Here is a 24,527-nt window from a genome sequence, read left to right on the forward strand (position 1 = left end):
TAACATCCATAGGAGAAGAATTAGCAAGGTGCCTATGAAAGTAAAGCTGTCCCGTTGGGCTGGGAGACAGTCATCTTCCCTCTAAACTTCAGCTGAGTGTAGTTGTTCTCTCCCACTCAGTTATCCACTAAGGGTGGGATCCACCATGGGCCTTGGATGTTGCAGTGCTGAGGGTCATGGCGCCTAACATCACAGGAACACCACTGCGATCCACAAAGCTGAGTTAGGTGCCTAGACTCCCTACACAATGAATGGGGTGAGGCGGGGAGCCACCTAAACTAGCCAATGGGCGATGCTGCCAAGATGGGTGTTTGCTAAGCCCCACCCCCTGTCAAAGACAGGTACCCAAGTGCAGGCTGCAGGGAGGCACCTACCCCTCTTTAGTGATCCACAAACGGGAGCCTGCACCAGACAACTTAGGTGCCTAAGGTTTTTTTGTGGGAGTGCATTAGGTGTCTGCCTCACTCCATCCATAATGGGCTGTGGCCAGCTTATAATGTTTAGCCCAGTGGTTCATGTGCTTACATGGGATGTGGGAGATCCAGGTTCAATTCTCCCCTCTACCAGAGGGAGAGAAAGGATTTGAAGAGGGTCCATCCATCTGTCAGGAGTGTGCTCTAACCACTAGGCTATGGGGCTGTCTGATGTGGGGCTGCCTCAGTCTCTCCAGTTGAAGCTGTGGATAAATAATTAAAAGGGGTAAGGAAGAGGGGGACTGGCAGAGAAGGCAGAATTGAATGTGGGTCTCCCATATTCCAAGCAAATGCTCTAACCCTGGTCTAAAAACTATAGGTTAGCTGTAGCTATGAGATTTTGGATGGGGCCCAATCCAGTCTGAGCACGCCTACCACATTGAGTCCCATGCATGAATTAGGTGAGCGATTGCCTATCTTCCCCTGGCTTGTGGATTGCTCTGGGGCTTAGGTGGGAGCTGGGGAGCTGGATGCCTAGAGGGAGGAAGCAGAGTGTATGGTCAGAGGCAGAAACGTCAATGCCCAGAAGTGCTGGAACAATGTTTATAGTGGGGGTGCTGAAGGTGGAAACCATGTATTTGGGTTGTTATTACTACTTCAAGCCAGGGGGTGCAGCAGCACCCCCAGCACCCCTAGTTCCAGCACCTATGTAGATGCCTAGGGAACGTTTCCCCTGAAAAGCTTAGGTGCCAAGTGAGTTTAGGTGCTGCCAGGGTTTGGCGGGAGTCTGTGGATTGCAGGGAGCCACAACGGAGACTTAGGTGCCTAAACCAGGAATTTAGTGCCTCAGTCTGGGCTATAGGTGCCTGAGTACTTTTGTGGACCGGGGAAGAGAAGAGAAAATAGATGGTTCTTTCCTGCTCTGAGGAAAGTTGGGAAGATGAAACACTCCAGAGATTCAGAGAGAAGAAAAAAGCTCATCCAGTTCCATTCATATTGGCCTAGGTCCTTTAAAATGTCATAGAAGCTTTTGCTTAGTTCTTTATTGTTCATAACAACTCTCACCTGTTTCCTTTTTAATCGTTTATTTTTACATGTAAAAAAACCTTTTACATTTAATTTGTTTCACTGTTTTGATTTGAAAATCCCCAATGGAAGTTTGTCTCTTCCCACCCCAGCCCCGTGCTCCCTTCAAATGTTAGTCACCCATAACCCTCAGCTTTTTCCTGGAAACCCTCTTGAGTTCCCCACTTTCCCAGAAAGTCTTTACAGACAGTAATGACTTAACCCTGACAACCTTATTATTTGTACTGTGCTATTGCCCAGGAACCTCAGTCACGGAGCAGGACCCCATTGTGCGAGGCGCTGTACGAACACAGAACAAAAAGATGGTCTTTGCCCCAAAGGGCACCTTTGTGAGGTAGGCAAGAAGCGTTATCCCCATTGTGAAGAGGGGGGAACTCAAGCCTAGTGAGATTATGTGATTTGCCAAGAGCACACAGTGAACCTTGTCAGGCAAAGGCAGGATGAGAAGCCAGATCTCTCAGTCCCCCATCTCAAACACAAGATCATCCCTCCTCCCCAATATCTATTAATATGGGACTGCAACACAATCCTTTCTGATGATCCACAGCAGCACATTTTACAAACCCAGGGACAAATAATAGGCAGAGCATCAGCGTGGTACCCCCACCCGCCAGGCAGGGTCATTGTGCAGAGACAAGTGAGTGTCATCCTGACGCTGGTCTGAAACTGTTCATAACATGTATTGACTGTGGATATTTAATGACCGGATTGACTCCCTGGGCTTTAATTTATTGTGGCTATAAAGCTCTGGACTCATTATATATAATAGGTCAATAAAACATTATAAAGAAAAGTAATAACCAGAAAAATAAACATAAATCTCTGTCATAGGGGGAAGTGGGCCCTTGGAAGGGAAGATGAGCCCAACCTTATCAGTGACCCATCATTTGCCTCCCATGTGAGGCTGTGGGGGTGGGGTCAGGTGATAGAGTGAAGTGCACCTGGTCCTTATAAAGGCAAGCAAGCACTCAGCTGAACTGGAGAGCTGAAGGGACTGGCTATTAGGTCAGATTCCCCTGTGGTGTGGGAAGTGCTGTGAATAGAAGGCTCCTGAGAGAGTTCCTGATTAGGTTGAGCACTGGAGGGGGCTGAGAAAGGTGTGGACAAAGGCTCTGCCAACTGTAGCCTGTTAGGAAGAGAAACTACTTTATCTTGGTGTTTTGTTTATCAATAAATTGTGCCCTGAGGCAAGGGCCTGAAACACTCTGGCATGGAATTTATCCTCCCTGGGCTGTTGGACTAGCCCACTGGTGTCTGCTGTGTTATCAGTTAAGGTAACAAATCACCAGCCTGAATGTCTTGAGGGAGAACTCCTATGAGGCTGGAACAACACAGACAATGGCTTGTTATTTAGAGTTAGCAAGAACGAAGACAAATGAGAAAGGGAAGATGAGTTGCACCTATGGCAGGTGTATACAGAGGAATTTAGCTGTGTATTTAAAGAGGTTTTGTAAAGTTTAAATGCCGTAGTCTAGAGCAGTGGTCACCAACTGGCCAATCATGATTGACTGGTTGATTATAGAGGATCTCCCAGTCGATCACGATCTCCAGCGGCACAGGGTGGCTCCTGCTAAGGCAGACTCCCTACCCCAGCCCCACGGTGCTCCCGGAAGTGGCCAGTGCTGCCCCGGGGGCGGGAAGGGGGCAGGGGTCTCCCTCTGCAGGCACTGCCCCCGCAGCTCCCATTGGCCAGTAGAGCTGTGGGAGTGGTGTGGGGCTGGGATAGGCAGGGAGCCTGCCTTAGCTTCAGTGTGCCCACTGTTGACTGGGAACTGCCGGAGGTAAGTGCTGCCTGGTGGGAGGCTGCACCCCAAGCCCCACCCTGAGCCCTGTCCTAGAGCCAGCACCCCATACCCCCTCCTGTGCCCCCAGCCCTGACCCTGCTCCCAGAGCCTGCACCCCTCACCTCCTCCTGCACCCCTGCCCAGGCTCAGCCCAGAGCCCCCTCCCACACTGCGAACCCCCCAGCCCAGAGCCCCCTCCCAAACCCCTACCCCAGCCTGGTGGAAGTGAGTGAGGGTGGAAGAGAGTGAGTGATGGGGGGGGGGAGGGGAGGATGGAGTGAGTGGGGTGGGGCTTTGGGGAAGGGGCAGAGCCTCAGAGAAGGGGCAGAGCCTCAGAGAAGGGGCAGGGTAGAGCCTGGGTTGCCTTAGATCCAAGAAGTGATCTTGGGCATAAAAAGGTTGGAGACCACTGGTCTAGAGGGACTTAACTGCTAGGGTTATATTCACCTGTTAGCATTTGTTAAATTGTATTTTGGGGGATGTAGTCTTCATTTCTTTAGATGTAGAATAACTTTTTTTTTCTGTAGATGGCACTATTATACTGAGAGATTTGAGTCAAGCTATCTTTTTATATTTTTACTTACACATAGATCCTGTGTGCTGCTGATTTGTTTGAGGAGAAGTAAAACCACTGACAATGCCACAACCGGAGCCCCCAAAACTTGCATTTAACAAGCATACAGTCTGAGAATAGGAAAACACTGACTGGTTAGTCTCAAACCCTTTTATTACCCTTCCATTTCAAGCCCTTTACATTCTTCACATTTCTATCTAGAATAGTCTCAGTCTGATACTGACCGTGCCTTGGGAATTGTTCCTCCTCTAATAACTCAGGAAGAGAAGTGTCAAAATTATGTTGGCTGTAATCTAACTCTTTGAAACAGGCCAGGAAAGGCATAAACAGAGGGTTCCTTATTCCCATTCACTGTAAAGCCCCATTATCCTACTCTGGAGGTGAGCATAAGAGTAATTTAAGCACACTTTCTCGCTCCTTTACACTGCCAGAGTGCTGTAAAGTGGACCTAGAGTGAATGTGATTCAGGCCCAGGGTGGAACAGGAGCTCGCTAGCTAGCCTGAGCCCAGAGAGCCTGTGCCCCCCTAAATGCTTGTTACAGTGATGTGCTTGATCCACTAGTGATGTGCAGCAGGGAGCCCTGTGTTTACACCATCCTTTGGTTCCATGGCTCATCCTGCCTTTTAGGTTGTAGCTACTTTGGTCTGCAGCTTCAATAATTCCTTCCTCTCCTCCCGGCATGCTCCTCTCTCTTCCTCACGGGCCTGACTCAGTAGTGACTCAGCGTGAAGGATCTGGCTCTACCATTAGGGAACTCCACTTGTTTGTGCATCTCTGCCGGGTCTGGACTATATTTTCTGTGGCCAATATTGGCTGTTCTTTGGCTCCCTCAATTAACAGTGGTGGGTGGATTGTTACCTTTTTGTGTAATCGTAGTTGTAACTGTAAGCTAAGAGGATGCACACCCACATGAAGGGGGTCTTGCATGTTAGTATCCTGGCAACCAAAGAATGAAGGCTGAGAGAAATCCTTAGTATGACACTTCTTGGGGGTACCCAGGGTTGTGAGGGACCTTGCTACCATCTGCCCTTAGCATTAGAAACCTTTGTCTGTGCCTGCCAGGGGTTGGTTCCTTGACTACCTCCTCAAGTGCTCCCCTTTCAGCCCACACTGGCTCTGTTGTCCATCACGCAGGCTAGTGATAGGCACACCCCAACCCCGGAGTCCTCCAACGTCCCTCTGTGGTGTCCAGCCCCTTCTCCACTGGGCACCCACAGAACTACCTGGCCCACAGTGCCCAAAAGAACAGTACACCCCAGCTTACTAGTTGCATCTTGGGACCCAGCTCTGCCTAACACACAGCAGTTACACAGGCTTTCTTTATAAACAAATCTAAATCGATTTAGCAAAGAATGAAGATTCAAATGGTAGCAAACAGAAGTATTGGAAACAAAGGATTGCATATAAAATCATAACATGCATTCTAGTGCCTAAACTTAACTAATGAGATACCCTCTTGTCCAAAAAGGTATTGCTTCCCTAAAGTCCTTCTCACAGCATCTTTCACCCAGGTTGGCTGAGACTCTCCTTTTAGAAGACCAAGCCTGCTGGCAGCTTGTCTCCCCACACGAAGGATCCCCAAGTATCTTTCTGCACCCTTGGATATTTGACCAGTCCTTTGTTCCTCACCACCCTCTTTGCTGCTGTTCACCGCTTCCTGCTAATTTCTTCTCCTGAAGTCCCCACAATAATTTGACTTAGCATGCAAATAGACTTCCACTGTAAGACACACAATGCACAATAATCAGCTGGGGAGATAAGTGTTTCCCACCCCCTGTCTGGTGGAACCTGTCTTAAGACATGTTACCTCTGGGTGACCTGCCTTTAATTCAGGGCTTTAAGAATATAATTTCCTATATATATATAATATCCAATATATAAACATAATTGTGTGTGTGTATATACACACATATACAGATTGAGGATATGTCTGGGTCAAAGTGTGAATTCCAATTTGTCTGGTGATACACCAGTCTGTTTACCACAGACCCAAATCCTGGGCCCATGTGCTTTGAAGCCCCTTTGGTTCTGAGCCAACGCCAGTCACTGTTCCTTGCTCTGGGTCTCTCAGGCACACTTGCAGGTGCAGATCCTGTGTCGGCCCAGCCACCTAGACCCTGGAACCACTGCCACAGACCTCTCAAACCCCTACTTGCTTAGATCCATTTCCCCAGAGTGCACCTTGCTGTGGGAGTAGAGCTGGGTGGAAAAGAGTTTTGAAGTCCAATGAAAATTTTGGGGATTTCAAAGGCTGTCCCATTTGAGACTTTTTGAAGTTTTTCAATGAAAAATTAGAATGTGTGAGAAAGAGACTGAGCTCAGTAATAAATTAGGAAAATGTCTGCGTTATTTCTTATTAATATTATGTATGATCCTGTTTCATTTTCAAACTGAAATGTTTTGATTTTCAATTCAAAATGGCTTTTTGTTTTTAAATGTATTTTAAAAAATTGAAACAACCCCATTTCATGACCAAATGTGTGTGTGTGTGTGTGTGTGATTTATTTATTTTATTTATTTATTTTTTACGTGAAATGATTCTTCTAAACTTGTTTTTTAGAATGGCCAGCAAACCAAAAAATCAGTTATTCACACCATTCTGCTAAGAATAAGACTTAGAACAACAGCTGTACAGTCTTATTCTGTACTATCTCTGTATTCCTGTAGTATAGAGACAGATAGTGGGACTGTTTGGAAAATTAGTGTGTGGAGGGGAATTTACGATACTTTGGGCACTTTGTTTCTTTTTTTCAGTGCAATAGTGTCTGTTGAAATTCTCTGATCAGTTGTAATGGAGAGAGATTTAGAGCTATCCTGAGAAGTTCTCATGCATCAGTGGGAGCTGATGTCATGATGCTGGAGGTGCTCATGCTCCTACACAATCAGACTTCTAGTAAATTACTGTCTTGGGACCCAATTCAGCAAAGCACGAGCTTAATTGGAGCCTTTAGCTGAAGTATTCCACCGTGTCTTTCTCTTCTCCCCTTGCCAGGCACTGATGGGTAAGTAAAACTTGGCTTTGTCCGTAGATGGCAGCAAATCTTAGTAAATAAAGCATATTCTGTCCTGTGCTAATTTTAGCAACTGGCGACAACAGTGAAGAAGTCCAGCACGGCTAAGAGAAGTAGAAGCTTACAAATGCAAGAATTAGCAGTGCTAACCCCACATGTGCCATCTGCCTCCCATTTCTGCCACATTTTTACCATGACATTTACTGTCCACAAATAATTCCTATAAAAAGAGATTTGATTGCTTATAAGAACAGCCATGCTGGGTCAAATCAAAGATCCATCTAGCCCTGAATCCTGTCTTCCAACAGTGGCAGATAGCAGGTATTTCAGAGGAAATGAACAGAACAGAATCATCAAATGATCCATCCCCTGTCGTCCATTCCTGCGTCTGGCAAACAGAGGCTAGGGCCACCATCCCTGCCCATCCTGGCTAACAGCCATTGATGGACCTATCCTCCATGAACTTACCTAGTTCTTTTTTGAACCCTGTTATAGTCTTGGCCTTCACTACATCCTCTGGCAAAAAGTTCCACAGGCTGACTGTGTGTGAAGAAATACTTCCTTTTGTTTGTTTTAAACCTACTGTCTATTAATTTCATTTGGTGACCCCTAGCTCTTGTGTTATGAGAAGGAGTAAATAACAATTCCTTCTGTACTTTCTCCACACCAGCCATGAATTTATAGACCTTTATCATATCCCCCATTAGACGTCTCTTTTCCAAGTTGAAAAGTCTGTCTTATTAATCTTTCCTCCTATGGAAGCTGTTCCATACTCCTAATCCTTTTCTGTACCTCTTCCAATTCCAATATATCTTTTTAGAGTTGGGTCGACCACGTCTGCACACTGTATTCAAGATGTGTGCGTACCATGGATTTATAGAGGCAATATATGTTGTCTCATTATCTGTCCCTTTCCTAATGATTCCTAACATTCTGGTCGCTTTTTTGACTGCTGCTGCACATTGAGTGGCTGTTTTCAGAGAACTATCCACAATGACTCCAAGATCTTTCTTGAATTGTAACAGCTAATTTAGACCCCCATCATTTTATATGTATAGTTGGATTGTTTTCCTATGTGCATGACTTTGCATTTATGAACATTGAATTTCATCTGCCATTTTGTTGCCCAGTCACCCAGATCCTTTTGACTCTTCGCAGTCTGCTTTGGACTTAACTATCTTGAGTAGTTTTGTATCATCTGCAAATATTGCCGCCTTGCCTGATATGCACATTAGACACTGACTAGAATCACATTATAACTGCTACTGTGCTATTGAGGGGTAAGTTGAAAGTTGCCACACATCCCTACAGGACACTATGTAATGTCATGCTACACACACACACACACACACACACACACACACACACACACACACACACACACACACACACACACACACACAAGCTGCAGTGACTGAGATGGAGAATACCCTAGTCACATTATAAAGCATTTTGAGTTGTTAAGATTTTCATAGGAGGGTAAGGGAGGGAGGTTTTCAGTCTCCATCAAATTTATTGGGAATTGGGTGCTTATGTCCATTATGGCTTAGAGCTGATTGAAAGGGAAGAAACAAATTCTTTTTGGGGAAAAAAATTAGTTGTTTCTATTCTGAAATGGACTCAATAGAAAAAAAATCAAGACTTTAAAAACTTTTTATTGAGAGTTTGTGTGTGTGTGTGATAATTGTTTCTATAATGGTTTTAATGAGTGATTTAAAAAAATCACCAGTTGTTCCCATGAAAAACTTCACTTTCAGAAAAGGCCATTATTAGAAAAAACAATCACTTTATTTGAGTGAGAAAAATATTGACTAACTCTTCGACGCCTTTGAAAATCCCAGCTTTGATAAATAAATTAAACAGGGCCGTGCCTCCAATTCTGACTAATGGAATTTTAAGGGAGTCCACTCACAAACCATTACCTTTGGCATAACTCACTGCAAGAGAATCAGTCAGAAATTATATACTTAAGGAATCATTTAACTACCACAGAGACAGGTTGCATTTATAATTTTTGCAATGAAGGCATTCATTTTTCTGTGAATTCAAAATACAGCCTCCCTTTTGGGAAAGGTCTATAGAATTTAATGGAGAATAATCTTTCTATAGAATTTTAAAACCATCCTGTAGTATTTTATAGCCTGAACACAGTTCTTTATTAAGTGAAGCTACAGAATTTTTGTAGAAACCTCTTGGTTTAATTCCTCCTCAATTCCACAGGATTCTTTCATAAGAGCTTATAGAACTGGGAGTAACATCTGTTCCTTCCTGTAAACATTCAGTAATGGAATAACTAGCATTACCAGTGTCAATGGTCTTCTCTTTGTAGAACACAATGGGAATGCCTGTGTATAAAATATACAAATAGGGTGAAATATAAATGTCATTCTCTATCAGTTGTACACCCTTCCATCTTGGCTTATATTTGTTTCTGTCCTTCCAATGGGATGGAAGTTGCAGCAATATATTTTAAGGCAGCACAGAGCCCTATGTTTTAAATTGCCTGGTGCATCTAATGTTGCTTAGTAAACAGGGCCGGCTCCAGGCACTAGCTGTGCTTGGGGTGGCACCTTGTAAGGGGCGGCCAACCTTGGGGTGACGGGGGGCGCTCGGGGTTTTTTGTTGTTGTAGTTTTTGTTTCGGCCGGGCGGCGCTCGGGGGGGTGGGTTGTTTTTGTTTTGGCAGCGTGGCGTGGCGCGGCGCTCGGGGGTGTGTGTGTGTGTGTATTGGCGAGGCAGCGCTCAGAGGAGGTGTTTTGGTGGGGCGGCACTCGGGGGGGTGTTTTGGGGGGCGGCGCGGCGCACAGGGGGGCGTGTTACGGTGGGGCGGCGCTCTTTTTTGCTTGGGGTGGCAAAAAAGTTAGAGCCGGCCCTGTTAGTAAACTTAAGCAAAACCAGCTGCCGCAGTAGCTACATAGAGTGCATAATATCAAAGTAGTAATGCAGAAAAGCTCAGTGTCTTATGCTGGCTCTGTTTCAGGTGGATCCTTTACTCTAGGACTTTGGTCTCATGACTGTGGCAGTTTGCCAGCTTATTTCATTGTGGACCTTTTACTAATCCTGTAGGCAGAAGTAAATTGAAATATAGGCATTTCTGTGCCATAAGGGGAATGACCTTTTTCACCATAAGTGTATGCACAGTTATTCCTAATATTAATAGAGTTTAAAGCCAGAAGGTACAAGGATATCATCTAGTCTGACCATCTGTATAACACAGGCCATTAAATTTCACCCAGTTACCCCTCTCCATTGAGCCCAATAATTGTACTTGACTGAAGCATATTTTCCAGAAAGGCAGTCAGTCTTGATTTGAAGACAACCAAAAGATGAAGAATCCACTTTCCTTGGTACTTTGTTGTACTGATTGATCATCTCACTTGTTACATTTATGGCATAGACAGAGAGGAGTTGTATTAAAAACATCAAGCCCTCTTGCTGGAAGGCTGCAACATCACTACTTGTATTTTTAATATGCAGAATAACACTAAGAACCAAAAACAGACACAGCAGATTGTCCCTAAGGCACAGAGGCCCAACTCACCCCACCTTGTACCAGTCTGACTCTGACTGCAGGCTTCCCTAGCTGCCTTCCGACACACCCTCTTAAAGTGATAGCTTGCAATTCGAACACAGTCCTCATTACACCACATCACTGTCTAAAAAAGAAAATAGGCACTTTTTTTTTTTAACTTGAATTTGTCTGGCTCTGGCTTCCAGCCATTGGGTCTTGTTATGACTGTTCCAGATGCATATAAAGAGCCCCTTATTACCTGGTATTTTCTTTGTAATTAAGTCACCTCTCAATCTTTTTGAGAAGCTAAACAGAATGATCTCTAAGTCTCTCTTGTAAGGCATTTTCTAAGCCTTCAATGGAAGTTACATTTGTATATCTAAGGTCAGAAATAGGACCATAATCATGTAATAAGTCTTGTGCTTTGGAAAACTGTTATCATAATGTGAAAGCACTAATTTACATTAGTATAAGCAGGGGAATTCAGGGTGAAGACTCTTTTTTTTCCCAACACACACACGTTTATTTCTGTCTATTTCAGTATCTCTGAAGATCAAACATTAACATGATCCCAGCTGCACCACAATTCAAAACCAAAATGGGGTGAATGAAGGTCCAAATCCTGGTCTCTGTTAGTCAAAATCAGAATATTAACAATTTCCATGTAGCTTTTGGATTGTGTTTTCCTTCAGTAGGGAATGACCCCAGGTGCCTGCACAAAGAGGTGGGTGTTTGGTGGCCTGTGAAACAGTGAGTTCAGTGCAGTTCCTTACGGAGAAGTTCTTCACCTTACAAAGATCACTGCCATGCCGTCACTCTGGGCAGAGGAACGTGAGTGCTGCATTGGAATGTCAGGGCTCCCATCGAGGGAGAGTAGGGACTTTACACTACCTCTTGAGCTGCCTGTTCTAGATTAAATTAATATCCTGAACTCCCCAGTCATCCCAATGACTAGTAGAAGCAGGAAACAGGGTATATAATCTCTGAACAATCCCCCAAAATAGAACAACTTTTTGGACAACCATTGCAGCAGTTTCTCTGAGATTCAGTGAGTGGGCAGCACAAGGGAAGAAAGATTTACCTGCTGAATTCAATTTTAATACCTTTGTATGCTGCAGTCATGTTAGCTCCATTGTTAGCTCCCTGCAATCAGCCAATCTAAATCATCTTTTTTTTTTAGCTTCTCTAAAATAACCTCTGTTAATACCCTCCCGTGTTTTGGTGTGGATATCAGTGAAATCTATAAAGCTCTCAACAATCTTTGCTCTCTTTCAAAACCTCAACATTGCTTAATACCGGAGACCATTCAAGAGGGGGCTGGCATGCAATCGAACTCAATAGAGAAATAGTTTTCCTAACCTTGTTGAAAATAGCTTGCTATACTTTTCTTGCAATCCTACTGATTAATTTTGAGTCAAGTATGCCACTTTTTGCTGCGCCAGCCTTAATAGAGTCCACATGATCTCACAAATGAAATTTAAGTAAACCCCAAAATTTACCATTATGAGGACTAATTTCTCATCTGAACATCTCAAATCTAAACACCTCTAGCCTAAGTACAGCAAAATATCCAAAAGGTAATGCAAAACATTCGTACCCCACATGTCCTTCTGGATCTGTTAGCAGCTTGCATACTCTGTCAATTGAGTGACCCATTTTTCCTATCATTTTGCAAGTTCCATCCTCCAAGGGATTGGCTCCATGTGTTCCTTTGAACGTTCATGTTGGCATACTCACATGCTAAAGCAGGAAAAAGTTCACAAACTCAGTTTTATGGTTCACAAAGGAAGTTGTGAATTTGGCTGGAAAAGCAAACAAGTGAAACAGAACAAGGAGGCCAGAATCAAACTGTATGTCTACTAAGATCGCTGGCATAACTCACCATTAGGAGTTTTGACAAAGAACCATGATTTTCATACTTGCCTTCCTTCGCGTTGGCTAAGTGAAAAGTTTTTCTAAATTAGCAGTGGGACCATTTTCTATCACAAAACACTGAACAGAAGCTGTCACTTGTAGCCAAATTCAAAATTCCGCCCCATGCTTTCAGTAATCAAACTGCTTCTGCGTCCACATCCATAACAATCACATTAACAACCAATGGGCAATTTTCTGTCTTGGAATCAGAGACTCCAGTACCCAACAATTCAACACCAATCTCTGTGCTGGAATCAGAGAGTTTTGTGCCCAACAAGCCTGACAAATCCAAATCAACAGCCTTACTAGTAGTGGAAGGCTTAGAAATTTGAGTAGCAGAACCATCCGTTCACCAGGAACATGGTCAAACTTCAAGAAACTTGTAGCCCATTTGTACTTTTCTGATCTTCTTCTTCACAGGCCTGCTGCAGCTTATGCTTTTGAGCACCATTTTTTGTGCTTCTAGGTATTCATGGAAATCAAGGCTGACCATAAGAATTCCCCCATAAAGCCCTGAATGAATTGCTAGATTTGGAATGATTGTATTAGCAGGTGACAGATCTGACTAATGGCTCTGTGAAACTCAGCACTAGAGTCAGTTCTTAAAGTGGGGAAGGAAAAGGGGGATGACCGACCACCCCACTTTTATTTTTTTAAGCTGGGGGGGGGGGGGAGGTGGTTGAGGCTGCTGCAGAGCTTCTTCCAGAGCTACTGCCTCCTACAGCCCACAGGGCTTCTGCTGCTGCCTCATCCAGCTCCCTTAGCTCTGCTCCACTCCCCCATGTTTAGGCACTGCCCACCCATCAGCAGACAGGGAGTGTGCAAAAGCCCAAAACCTACATCATATGGTACAAACTGCAGTGCACGATCCTACCAATGTTCTGTAGTATCCTCTCACTAAGAGTGGTCTATACCTGAATCTTTAGAGCAAGGTGCAAGAAACTACATTTTATACAATGGTGGAACAACTTGTCCATATACTTGCCTTCCTTTTCGTTCACTGGGTGAAAAGTCTTTTTCTAAATTAACAGTGGGGTCATTTTTTCTACCAAAAACCAGTGAACAGAATCTGTCACTTTGTGGCCTAAGTCAAAATTCTGCTCTGTACTTTCAATAATCAAACTGATTAGTACCTGCCTTATCCCTGTTAATTGCTGGTTTATGCCCTGTAGTTTGAGGGTTTATATCCCTTTTATTCCTGCTAATATAATGTAGAAGAGAATGGGTTAAGGCTAGATAAAGAGCTATAAATAGGATTTATAATAAATATATCAGAGACATAACAGTATAAAACTACTATTCCCCCCCCCATTGTTCATGAAAATAAAATAAGACAAACTCCTGAACGAATAATATATTTTTGTGTGGTTAAAACCAACCAACAGAAACCTCAGTCTTCAAACTTTCTGCTAGGTTCAAGTCAAGGAGAATTTTATGGCTATATTATGAACTTCAGAAAAAATAAGGTTTCTAAATGAAGCCAACTGTAGAATTTCAAATCTCACAGCTGTAACTATTAGTGGAGGTTTTATGTTTACTCTGCTAAGAAGGAAACACTGGCATGCTCCATCTTTTCCAAAGAGATGGTAATGTTACCTGGGGTTCTTTCAACCCAAAGCTCTTGGTAACTTTATTCTGTGTGAGGTGGTGTCAAGAAATAAATCAAGGGAGACACTACCATCCGACCGATAGATGGCTGGCACAAACAGGACAACACAAAACTGCTTTTACTTTACTTAGTCTCAAGCACTTATACAAGTCCGCAACAGGTTAGTAAAACACCCCCAACCCTCAATAATTACCGAAGTTGGGTGTGGCTCTCGAGTGGCACAGCGACAGTCTTCCGATGGCCAATCTTCCATCTGCCGGTGGGGACCACAAGATGTGTCCAGAGGCAGAGTCCCTGAAGAGTCCAACTACTCAAAACTTTCTTCCCTTATTTATTCATTAGTATTACAATAACACATCACTCAAAGAAACTTGTTAAGCAAGTAATTTCAAAGGTTAAGCAAGAGGTTTCCTTTTCATCATCAATTAGCCAGATGTGTTTTGTTCAGAGTTTGCATGCCTTCAGGCCCTGACACATCCCTGAGGGCACATATAGACAAGCTTCCTGTTTTCCTAAAATGCTGTTGTATCAACCACAAATGCATATCTCAGCAATTTCAACAGAGATCTCAACAGGAAGGACATGGGGTCAAGTTGCCCTTTCTGTGGCACCCAACACCCCCTCCCCTCCTGACTAGGTCATACTAAGGCTGCTGCATAGGCCCATTTATGGTCTGCTAGCTTGGCTACTTTTAGCAATAAGCAGTAGTGGTTCGGGCACATTACTGGTTTGCTAAGATCTCCCCGTACAGTAAAATGTAAAGGTTTCTTCCCTAAAGCCATAAAAATAAATGATTTTGAGAATTTAAATGGGACGTTGGAACCCAAAGTATAAATACAGTGTGCAGTAATGAGCATTAACAGATTATAGGTGTCTGTAATCCTCAGATTAATTTAACCCACTATCAGAGATAGGCAGCTCCCTGCAGCCTGGCCTTAGGCACCTAACTCTGTGAGAGGGGTGGGGTTTAGGATGCACCTCTGTTGTTGGTATCTCCCACTGGCTAGCTTAAGTAGCTCCCTGCCTAGTGTGCTGGCTTTTGTAAATCACAGTCTAAGGCACTTATTTCTCCCCATTCATTGTACAGGGAGCCTGTGTGCCTAAGAGGCTTTGTGAATTGTAGTGTCTTTCCAGGTGTATAAAAATTAGGTGTTGCAATGCTTAGCAGCATACCACCTAAGTCCCTTTCTAAATTTTGCCCTGTGTGACCATTTCTTATTTTGCAAAGGAAATGATCCCTTGAGAACTCAATAGGGAACTTTTTCCATGTAGGAGTCTCCTTGTTCTTCATTATTATGTCAAATGAGTTTCTTCTTTTCTGTTTGTGAGAATTTTGTCTATGTGCTCTGAAAATTGGACCTGGTTTAAAATCTTGTCAGAAAGCTGTCCCATGAAATCTGGTTTCAACAGGGAAAGAATGGATTATTGGTTTGACTGGTTACCAAAACCATCATTTAATTGAGAATGCACAACAGTCCAGTTTCTTTGAGCTTAAATTCTCTTCCTGGGGATCTGGACATCCTACCAGTAATTTTTTGATCTTGTAAATCTCTGGTCTGTGGATGCTGAACATGCTGTTGGAGTTTCCAGGTGAGGTGGTTCTGAAGTCAACAGTGTCCAGCAGATCCCATGAAAAGCTACTTTTGAAAGGGAAAGACTTCAGCAAATACAAACACTGGACTCCTACAGCAATGACAGGACTCAGAGAATTTGCCAGTCTGGATTAGAGGAAGCTGGCCGCTCCACCCCCAAAATAACACACCTATCCAATTATGCATTGGGGAGAAAATTCCTTCCTGAAGGTGATCATTTTATGCTGCCAAAACACAATGATCCGCAGCTCAACCTTCATAACTACAAATATTTTTTTAATTGTTTTGTTACTTACTGAGTTCAATAGCACTTTATGATTCTATTCATTTGTTTTTAAATCCAGTATTTGATTTGACGGATCCCTGCAGTAATATAGTCCACAGGATGATTGTGTGCTGGGAACAAGTACTATTTACTTTAACTTGCTTTAAAGGAATGCAAAGAGGATGAGTTGGATTGAAAGATTTGGTGAATATTTTATTTACCATTTTATTTTTGGAGTGGACATTAAACATTCAAAGGGGAGTCTTATTTTATGAAGGTATCTAGAGTGCCTTGGTACCTAGGTGCCCTAGAAATGCAATTTGTCATGCTATTAATATTTATATATGCAGCACCCTTCACTTTCAAAGTGTTTTACCGTCCTTAACTAATCATATGCTATGATGTCCACACCGCGATCAAAGGTGTGATTTGTGGCTCATATAGATGTACCACACTAGCTTTAATTTAGCTCGTGCAGGTAAAAGTAGCTGTGAAGACATGGTGGGGTGGTGCAAGCACAGTGGGGACCATTAGTACATGCTCACGTTGCTAGCACATATTGAAGTGGGCTGCTTCTATTTTTAGTGAGCTAGTTACATTAAAGCTAGCCTGGTAGGCCTACCCAAGCTGAAAATCACAGCTCTGATAGTTGAGTCTAGAGTCTGATGTGAATAATCACTTTATTCATGCAAATAGACCTATGGGAGACAAACACAACTCGGGTGATTAAGGATGGGAGAAATGAACCTCCCATAGCTAAGCACATTATTTACCTACAGTACTGTTTTAAGATAGGGAGATGGGGGCAGAGGAGCTAAGTAATTTTACCCATGGTCACAGAGGCAGTCCATGCCTGCAATGATTCACTGTGAATGTCTAGCACTGCACTCAGCCTACTAGAACATGCTTCACACTACTGCTCTGATAGATGTCATTCCATGGCTAATGAATTCCTTAGATCTTTGCTGGTTTTTAACCCGGTTACCTGAGAGCTCATGCATCACTCCACATGATATGCTGCTACAGTTGATATCTGCTCACGCACTTAATCTGGAGCCTCCATTCTCTGGGAAGGGTCTTCATTTATGAGCTCTCTTCCTCATCCCCTCATTGGTCCTCCAGATCCTGCATTTGATAACCTTCCAAGCACACTGCAAAGCCTCTCTTTGGTAAGGCTGTTGATGAGGGTTGTGGTCTTAGAGAGTTGTTTTGTTTTGGTTGTGATTTTTAAGTGCTGAGAGGTACCCAAGGCACTGGAAGGCTTCTAGAATTATATATTCAAAATGTAAAGTTATACATAATAACTTTGTTTTATAGGAAAAGAAAGTGGAGCTGGATGAAAATATTTAGTCTAAAAAGTTTTCCATTGAAAAACCAAAATATTTTGCAAAATCTTATCCATTTGGACAAAATTTCCTATGGAAAATTTTATTTATGAAAATAAATTTCAAAACCAAAATTGTCTCAAAATGATCTCTTTATTTTTTATTATTTTTACATTATTTCATGATAGTAGTAGTAGTGTAGTGTATATAGTGACATGTCATATGTCAAGGTGTCATAATATGACATGACATTGTAATATGGACTACTACTACTGGCATTGCATATTATGACCAGGACTGTCTCTCTAAAGCCTGCTAAAAATAAGATGGCATCTGATGTGTTTGGGAGGTAATTATGTATGTGTGTTCTGTTTCCTGTTAGCGGCTGTCTAAAATTGTGCTCTTCATGCACTAGAGTGACTAATTCTCCTTTTCTGTTTCCACATTTCAACTTTGAGCCTTAGCTGCCCAGAAGCAGGAACAAAAGGGCATAAGAACAGAAGAAATGTTAGAAACAAGAACAGCCTTAACCACCCAGTGGGCATTGATTTTTTTTTAAATTTTTTTTTATTTGTGTGTGTGATGAGAGTGGTTATTGATCTAATTCCTTCTTTTTACTTTGTTGCCACATCCCTTGGTCCCCAGCTTCTCCAGAAACACATTTTGTGAACTCACTTCAGTTGCCTTTAGCTATAAGTTGTTTTTCATATCTATTATCATGTGTGAAGTAGTTTTTTACCCATGTTCATTATTAACTCTTACATTCCTAACTTTTAGCTAACATGCCATTGTGGCTTCAACTTTACCTGGATATATAGTTCTCTCTCCATTTTAAATGTATCACTCTCTTTGAGAACTCTGAAAAGCTATAAATCACGACACTCTCCTTTCCTTCATTGAGAATAAACCCAATTCCCTTAACCTTCCTTCATAACTGCAACTGAATGAATAATACATGATATACTGGTATAACTTATCTGACAATTTTAGTATTTTTTCTACTTGCAGAATATCTATAAGCAGAACACATTTTCCTCAACTGTATTTGCTTTTCAGAATAGTTTGATAATTCTTTAAGTGTTTGGTTGTCAACAGATCTCTGAATATTGATTGCTGCTTGTTGAGGTATAGTGTTTAGGTGTGCCTGGTCAAATAAGTCACATGGTACTGTTTCTGTACTATGCCTGGTTGATAGCATTTTCAACACAAATACTTGTGTGTGTGAAATGAAACATTCTCTGCCAGTGCTTGTGCTCTGCAATTCACTCCTTGTGGACTTTCATGTCAGGAAAATCTGATGGCATTAACTATCTTGGAACGTGAGAGAGTGAATTTCTTAACACAATGTGAGTGACTGAGGTTGCAGTCCTCTGCTCCTAACTCAGGCCTGGATTGACATTTGTTTGTTTTGTGGGTAGCAGGTAGGAGTCCCAATCATGCACCCAAATGCCATTGTGCTAGGAGCCATAACAACACAGGACCAAAAGACCAAAGAGCTGTCATCCAGACTGAAAAAGGGGCACTATGTAGTTGCACTGCTCCAGAAGCAGGGCAGGGACTGAACTGTGACAATTTAGCCCCCTTCTCTCTTTTTCTATAGGCGTGGAGTCTCCAGCCCTCTTCAAGACACTGTCTAATTCCCTGCTGCATGCTGGCTACACTGCACTGACTGAGGGGTAGGGGAGGGGTGGAAGCAAGACTGCTCATGTTCTATCCTCCTATCCCCATCCACCTAGCAGTGACTCTCCTTCCCTGGGCCCCACACAAGGCTGGTGATTCAGGGAGCTGTGCAGGGGACTGAGGGGATGACTCAGGCTGCCTTACACACTTGTATGGGCACACAACTGGACTCACAACTACAGGTGGCTGGAAACCCCATTGTTTTCCTATGGAAAATATTGTGGAGAAAATATCTGGGTTTGTAATCTTTTTGAGTAGGAAGTATTCTAGTTTCCATGAGAATTCTTGTTACAAAACAAAAATAAAACAACACTTTGAAGTGAATTTTTTTTGTTTCATTTTGATTTAAAACATTTCATTTTGTTCTTTGGAAACCTAAGACTACTTGATTTTCTTTCCATGTTCTATTTCCCCCCTCCCCTCCCCCGCCTCCATATTTCCACTGGGAAAAGTTGGAAAACAGTAAGAAACAGAGAAAAATAGGTTTTTCTAAAGGAAAAAGAAAGCGAAAGGGGGGAAACCCCTGTCATGCTGTCTGGAATATTTCATGACCGTGAGAGCTAATCTCAGGGCAGACACCCCAAACTGGATGTATGTTCTATAATTGGATTTCATCAACCCAGTAACAAGTGTGAATTCCTAAAGCACTAAACAGTCTTACCATGGAGTCACATGTAGTCCCCTTGGGCATTACACCCAAGATCACAAAATATTCAGGTTATTCCCAGTCCCAAAGACCAGTCGTTTATCCCAGGTCAATTTATACCTTAGATCTCACATCAGGCAACACGTGTAGCCAATCCAATACTAAACTATCTAAGGATTTATTAACTAAGAAAATAAATGAGAAAGTTATTACAAGATTAAAGCAGGCAAGCATATATACACACATGAGTTAGTCTGTTTTTAAAAGGTGACAGAGTTGTAGTAATCAGTCAGATCTGAATGTCTTTTAGGGCTACGCCAGGTTGACCCTGGGGATCTCTGTTCTGTTTCATAGCTCCGGCCATGTGAGAGTCCAAACAGCAAAAGAGATGAAAAATTTCCTTGTCAGCTATTTTTATTTCCTTCTTCTAGAATCCAAGCTGATGAGATGAGCCCTTTTGCACGCAGCCTTTTCATGGATGCAAGGGGGCAATTAACGTCTTTGTATTGTGGTGTCCCACAATGGCCCATTTAGTTTTGATAGGCCTTGTTGATCGGCAGGAGACGATCCCTCCTGACCAGGGCCGGCTCCAGGCACCAGCCCACCAAGCTTGTGCTTGGGGCGGCACCTGGAGGGGGGCGGCGCGGCGCTCCGGCTCCGGCTGCCGGGGAGGGCGGAGCCGCAGTGGGCTTGCCGCCCTCCCCCGGCACTCTGGCCGCCGGGGAGAGCGGGGCCCCGGCCGGGCTCTCTGCCCTCCTCCCGGCGCTCTGGCCGCCGGGGAGAGCGGAGCCGCGCCGGGCTCTCCGCCCTCCCCCTGGTGCTCTGACTGCCGGGGAGAGCGGAGCCCCGTCCGGCTCGCCGCCCTCTTCCCGGGGCTCCGGCCGCCAGTGGAGCCGTGGCGGGCTCGCCGCCTTCCCCCCGGCGCTCGGGGGGGGGGGGGCGGCGGGAGGCTTTTTTGCCTGGGGCGGCAAAAAAGCCAGAGCCGGCCCTGCTCCTGACTGGGTTCAATGTTTCAGAGCAAACTTTTTTTTTTTTTTTTTTTTTTTTTTTTTTACAGTTACAAAGCAAAAAAATTAATATTAATCTTATAGCAAGTGGTAAAGAAATTGAAAGTGAGCTTAATGCATGCAGCAATTTACAAGTAACATTAACGACATTATTTTAAGTCCAATTCTCATCTCAATTATACTAACACACAGGTGAAACAGTCTGATTTTCACCAATGAATTTGTTTGTTTTTGGCTGAGGCCTTAAGCCTTCGCAAGAGCTGGCACCTGGTCTGCCAGTGTCATCCCACCCTCCAATGGGAAATCTAAGTTCTTTGGTTTCTGAAAACTGAAACAAAATGACTTTTTAAGTTGAAAAATTTCAATAATAATTTAAAAAATAAAATTAAAAACTGACATTTTTCCTTAGGAAATTTCAACTAATTTTCATGTGAAAATGTTGAATATTTCTACTCATACCAGAGCCCATAGATTCTTCCTGTGGATGTTATGTGCCCAAAACTCCTGTTAACGTTAATTGCAGTTTGCCGGCTTATATCTGAGGGTAAAGTCTGGTTGCTAATGTCTAATATAAGGTATCTGGGCTAAATCCACACATCCTTACTCTGATTATGTTCTATAGGAGTTTTGGTTGGTCCAGGAAAGCAGGATTGGACCCATTTAACCTGTTATCTTAAATAATCCTGCAATCTAATTTTTACAGCTGAAGGCCAATCCTACTCCAGTTGAGGTTAATGGTAGCAGGATCAGGCCCCAAAATGCCATGACTTGGATAAAGCTGATAAATTACATTGAATCTTCACAATGCTTATATCAGGCAGGTAATTATAAATGGATAGTTCAGTGCAGAATTCATTTGTGTGATGTTTGCAAAATGCAAACAGTGTAATAGTTTAATTGATTTACATTCAGTAAAAGCAGTGTTTAATTATTCTCAAAATGTACTCGTCTTCTGTCACATAGGGTATCTTTTTCAGGTGCCCAATTATATTTTTGCAATGGATTTCACAGGGCAAATGAGGTACAGTGTTATTGCTTAACTCTGCAGAAATGACTGCTGAATGGTAGATCAGTGAGATTGTTGCGGTGCTGGGCTACTATAAAATGACTGACTTAGAATAAGAGCTGGAATCTTAGTAGTGTCTTTAAAATATATTATAACTGTAGTTGTGACACATCCCCATTTGGAGTCAAAACTGTGCCTCTTAGGATGCACAGCACAAGTGGTAGGGGAAGGCAAACTAAGCCAACTTTGCACCTCTTGGTTCTGGTCAGCAGTCTACCCAACCTTGGGTCTGCTCTACCTTGTGGCAGCTTCCCACAACTGCTCTGCTGGTTCAGGGGGTGGTGTGTGTGTGTGTGTGTGTGTGTGTGTGTGTGTACACGCCCTCTGACCACACTCCTAGGGGCAGTGAGGAGGAGCAACATAAAGGAGCCTTATATATAGGAGAATTCCCCCATGACTGATGTAAAGGCGCTGTACGGCAGGAGAGAAAATTTGGGGCCAAGGCCCCCTCTTGATACCATTGAAATTGACAAAAATTTTGCACTTGACTGCCATATGAACAGAAGCAACTTATACACCAGCTCACTGATGCTATTGATGTGTGACCACACATACTTAACCTGTGCTATTGACATCAATGGGGCTTCACCACGTGTTTAGGTGCTTTTTCCTGAATAATAATTCTTTCCTGAAATGCGGCCATAGGTTCTTTAAAAAAAGATATGGCTGTTCAGGATGTGGCATGTATGCCATATTTCAAATGATGGCACCTACATAAGTATTGGTGTGTTGAATGACACTAAAAATAATTGTTTTTATTAGTTTTAATCATCTAGCATGCTAAAAACTCCTTTAATATACTTTTGCTGGATCTGTCTAAAATTGATAAGTGCAAATATAAATGTTTATGAAAAGATGGACAATATAATTTCAAAAGGACTTCACTTTTAAAGCTTATGTTTAAATCAGTTTGATATTCATTGTCTCCAAAATGGCCGCTTGGTCTTGTTGCTTGCATTCATATTTGGTAACAGATGGATTTTAATGTGATATCCCGCTGTTTCAAAAAAAAAAAAAAAAAATCAACACCCCCCACTCAAATTAGTGTGCAGTGGTCACCTCTCTGGAATATACAAACAGCACTGGCTTTGCCCTTCTCTCATCCTTTGTGATGTTTAAAGCTGGCTTCAAACTTTTTTCCCCCAAAATTTTTGTTTTCTGCTTGCATTGCACCATTGAAATATCGGAACTCTATGTCCCGACCCCCTTTGGGAATTTCACACTAAGATACATTCAGTGGTGAAACAGTGGAGTTCTGGTTATTCATGACAAAAAACATCTTGGTTAAAAAGGGGGTGGGGGGGGAATCTAGTGGTGTGCAACGGGAATGCTTGTCCAATATACTGTGTGTAATAATTTCAGAGCTGGCTATTTCAATAATTTAACATCCAATTCCAAGCACAGTGTCCTGATTTTAAGAAACATCCTGACAGATGGTTTTAATATTGCTGTTGTGGAGTGTATATACATGTGGGGGAGGGGGCAGGGGAAAGCACTTAGGATAGTAAAGGAAAAGTGGCTCCAGTGTCTTGTTCCCACTCAGGTTATGGGCTACATGGTCAGGGATTAGGGACAGGAAGTTCTGTTTTAAGGTCTTTGTATATTAATATCAGCCTAGTCACTCTCCCTCAGGGATTCCTAAATTGGAGCTGTGGTATGATAGAATACCAGGTCTAGCCTTTTCAAAGAAAATTAAACCTTCAGGGAGATTTATTTCACAGCCTAGATGACCAGCTGATATAAAATCAAAACAAGAACATTCCGAGAGGGGCTGGTCTTGGATTCAGCTGTTTTGGATGCTCAGCCAATCTCAGGATCAAGCCCGTATTTCCCACTCCCCCAGATGATGAGGGCATACTTCTGAGAATAACAGCAACAGTCCTGGCCTTGCTTTAAACACGCTTGTCTATAAAACTGATCTTTCCACAGACATACCGACCAATTTATTCCAGTGATATAATGATCAAAAGCGTGACACGCAGCTTCACTGTTATTGCTGCCTGCTGCAGAGGAAGGCTGTAAGTAATTTGGGTCAAGCTAAAGTTAGAAACCAACCCCCACCCCGGGACAGATGTGAGCTTTGAAGTCAGCAAGATTACAGTTAAATCCAATAGAACCAGTTTACCCAGAAATAGATTCCTAATATTTGCAGAATTGATAGGAACATCGGAATTACATTATTGGATCAGACCGGTGGTTTGTCTAGTCTGGTAACCTATGCCTTATAGGGATAAGAACCAGATGCTTCAGAAGAAGCTGTAAGTAAAACGCCCATACTAGACAATGTGTACCATAGCATGCCCTTAAAGGATACTTCTTCCTAACCCAAGCAGTTAGGGATCAGTTGATGCCCCAAAGCATGAGGTTTTATATCCCTGGCACATTTTTATCCTATCTATTGTAACTGCAGTTATCCCTATAGTTCATCTAAATGTCTAATCTTGGACTCCTTCTCAAGATTTTGCTTTTATCAAGTGGCAATGAGTTCCACCTGTTGCAGAATGAGGCGGAGTGAGATAATGAATCTAACAGTCCCTGACTCTGTTCGGCAGAGAAGGGACACTGAAGTAGTGCTGTGGGCATTCAGCATGGTCCATATATTTAAGAGAGGAATCCTACTAACATGGAAAATAACTGGTCTCCCATACTGACACCCCCTTTCCACCTTTTACAATGAGTTATGATGACAGCTTGGTTGGAAATCAGCTGTTGGTGAAACTCTAAGTTGTTCAAAATCCCCACCCCCCCCACCCCCAAAGTCCCTCCTCTCACTTTTTAGATCATCATGGTCTAACTGGCCCTGAGGTAGTCAAGGGAAGCTTTGTCACGAGCCAGGATTTCACCCTATATGCATACACAGGACTTGACTGTTATCTTGGTTAGGTTTTTTTTAATTATTATTCTCTCCCTTTCCTTGGGAAGATATTGAGCTCAGTCCTTTCAGTGCTGTTGATAAGCATTTTTATTCTTATTCTTGGGGAAAACCCTGTCATTTGTCTGTGTTCCCAGACTGCTATGTACTTCAGATCCATAACTTATAAATG

Source organism: Emys orbicularis, chromosome 4 (genome assembly GCF_028017835.1).
Source record: "Emys orbicularis isolate rEmyOrb1 chromosome 4, rEmyOrb1.hap1, whole genome shotgun sequence".
Lineage (NCBI taxonomy): Eukaryota > Metazoa > Chordata > Testudines > Emydidae > Emys > Emys orbicularis.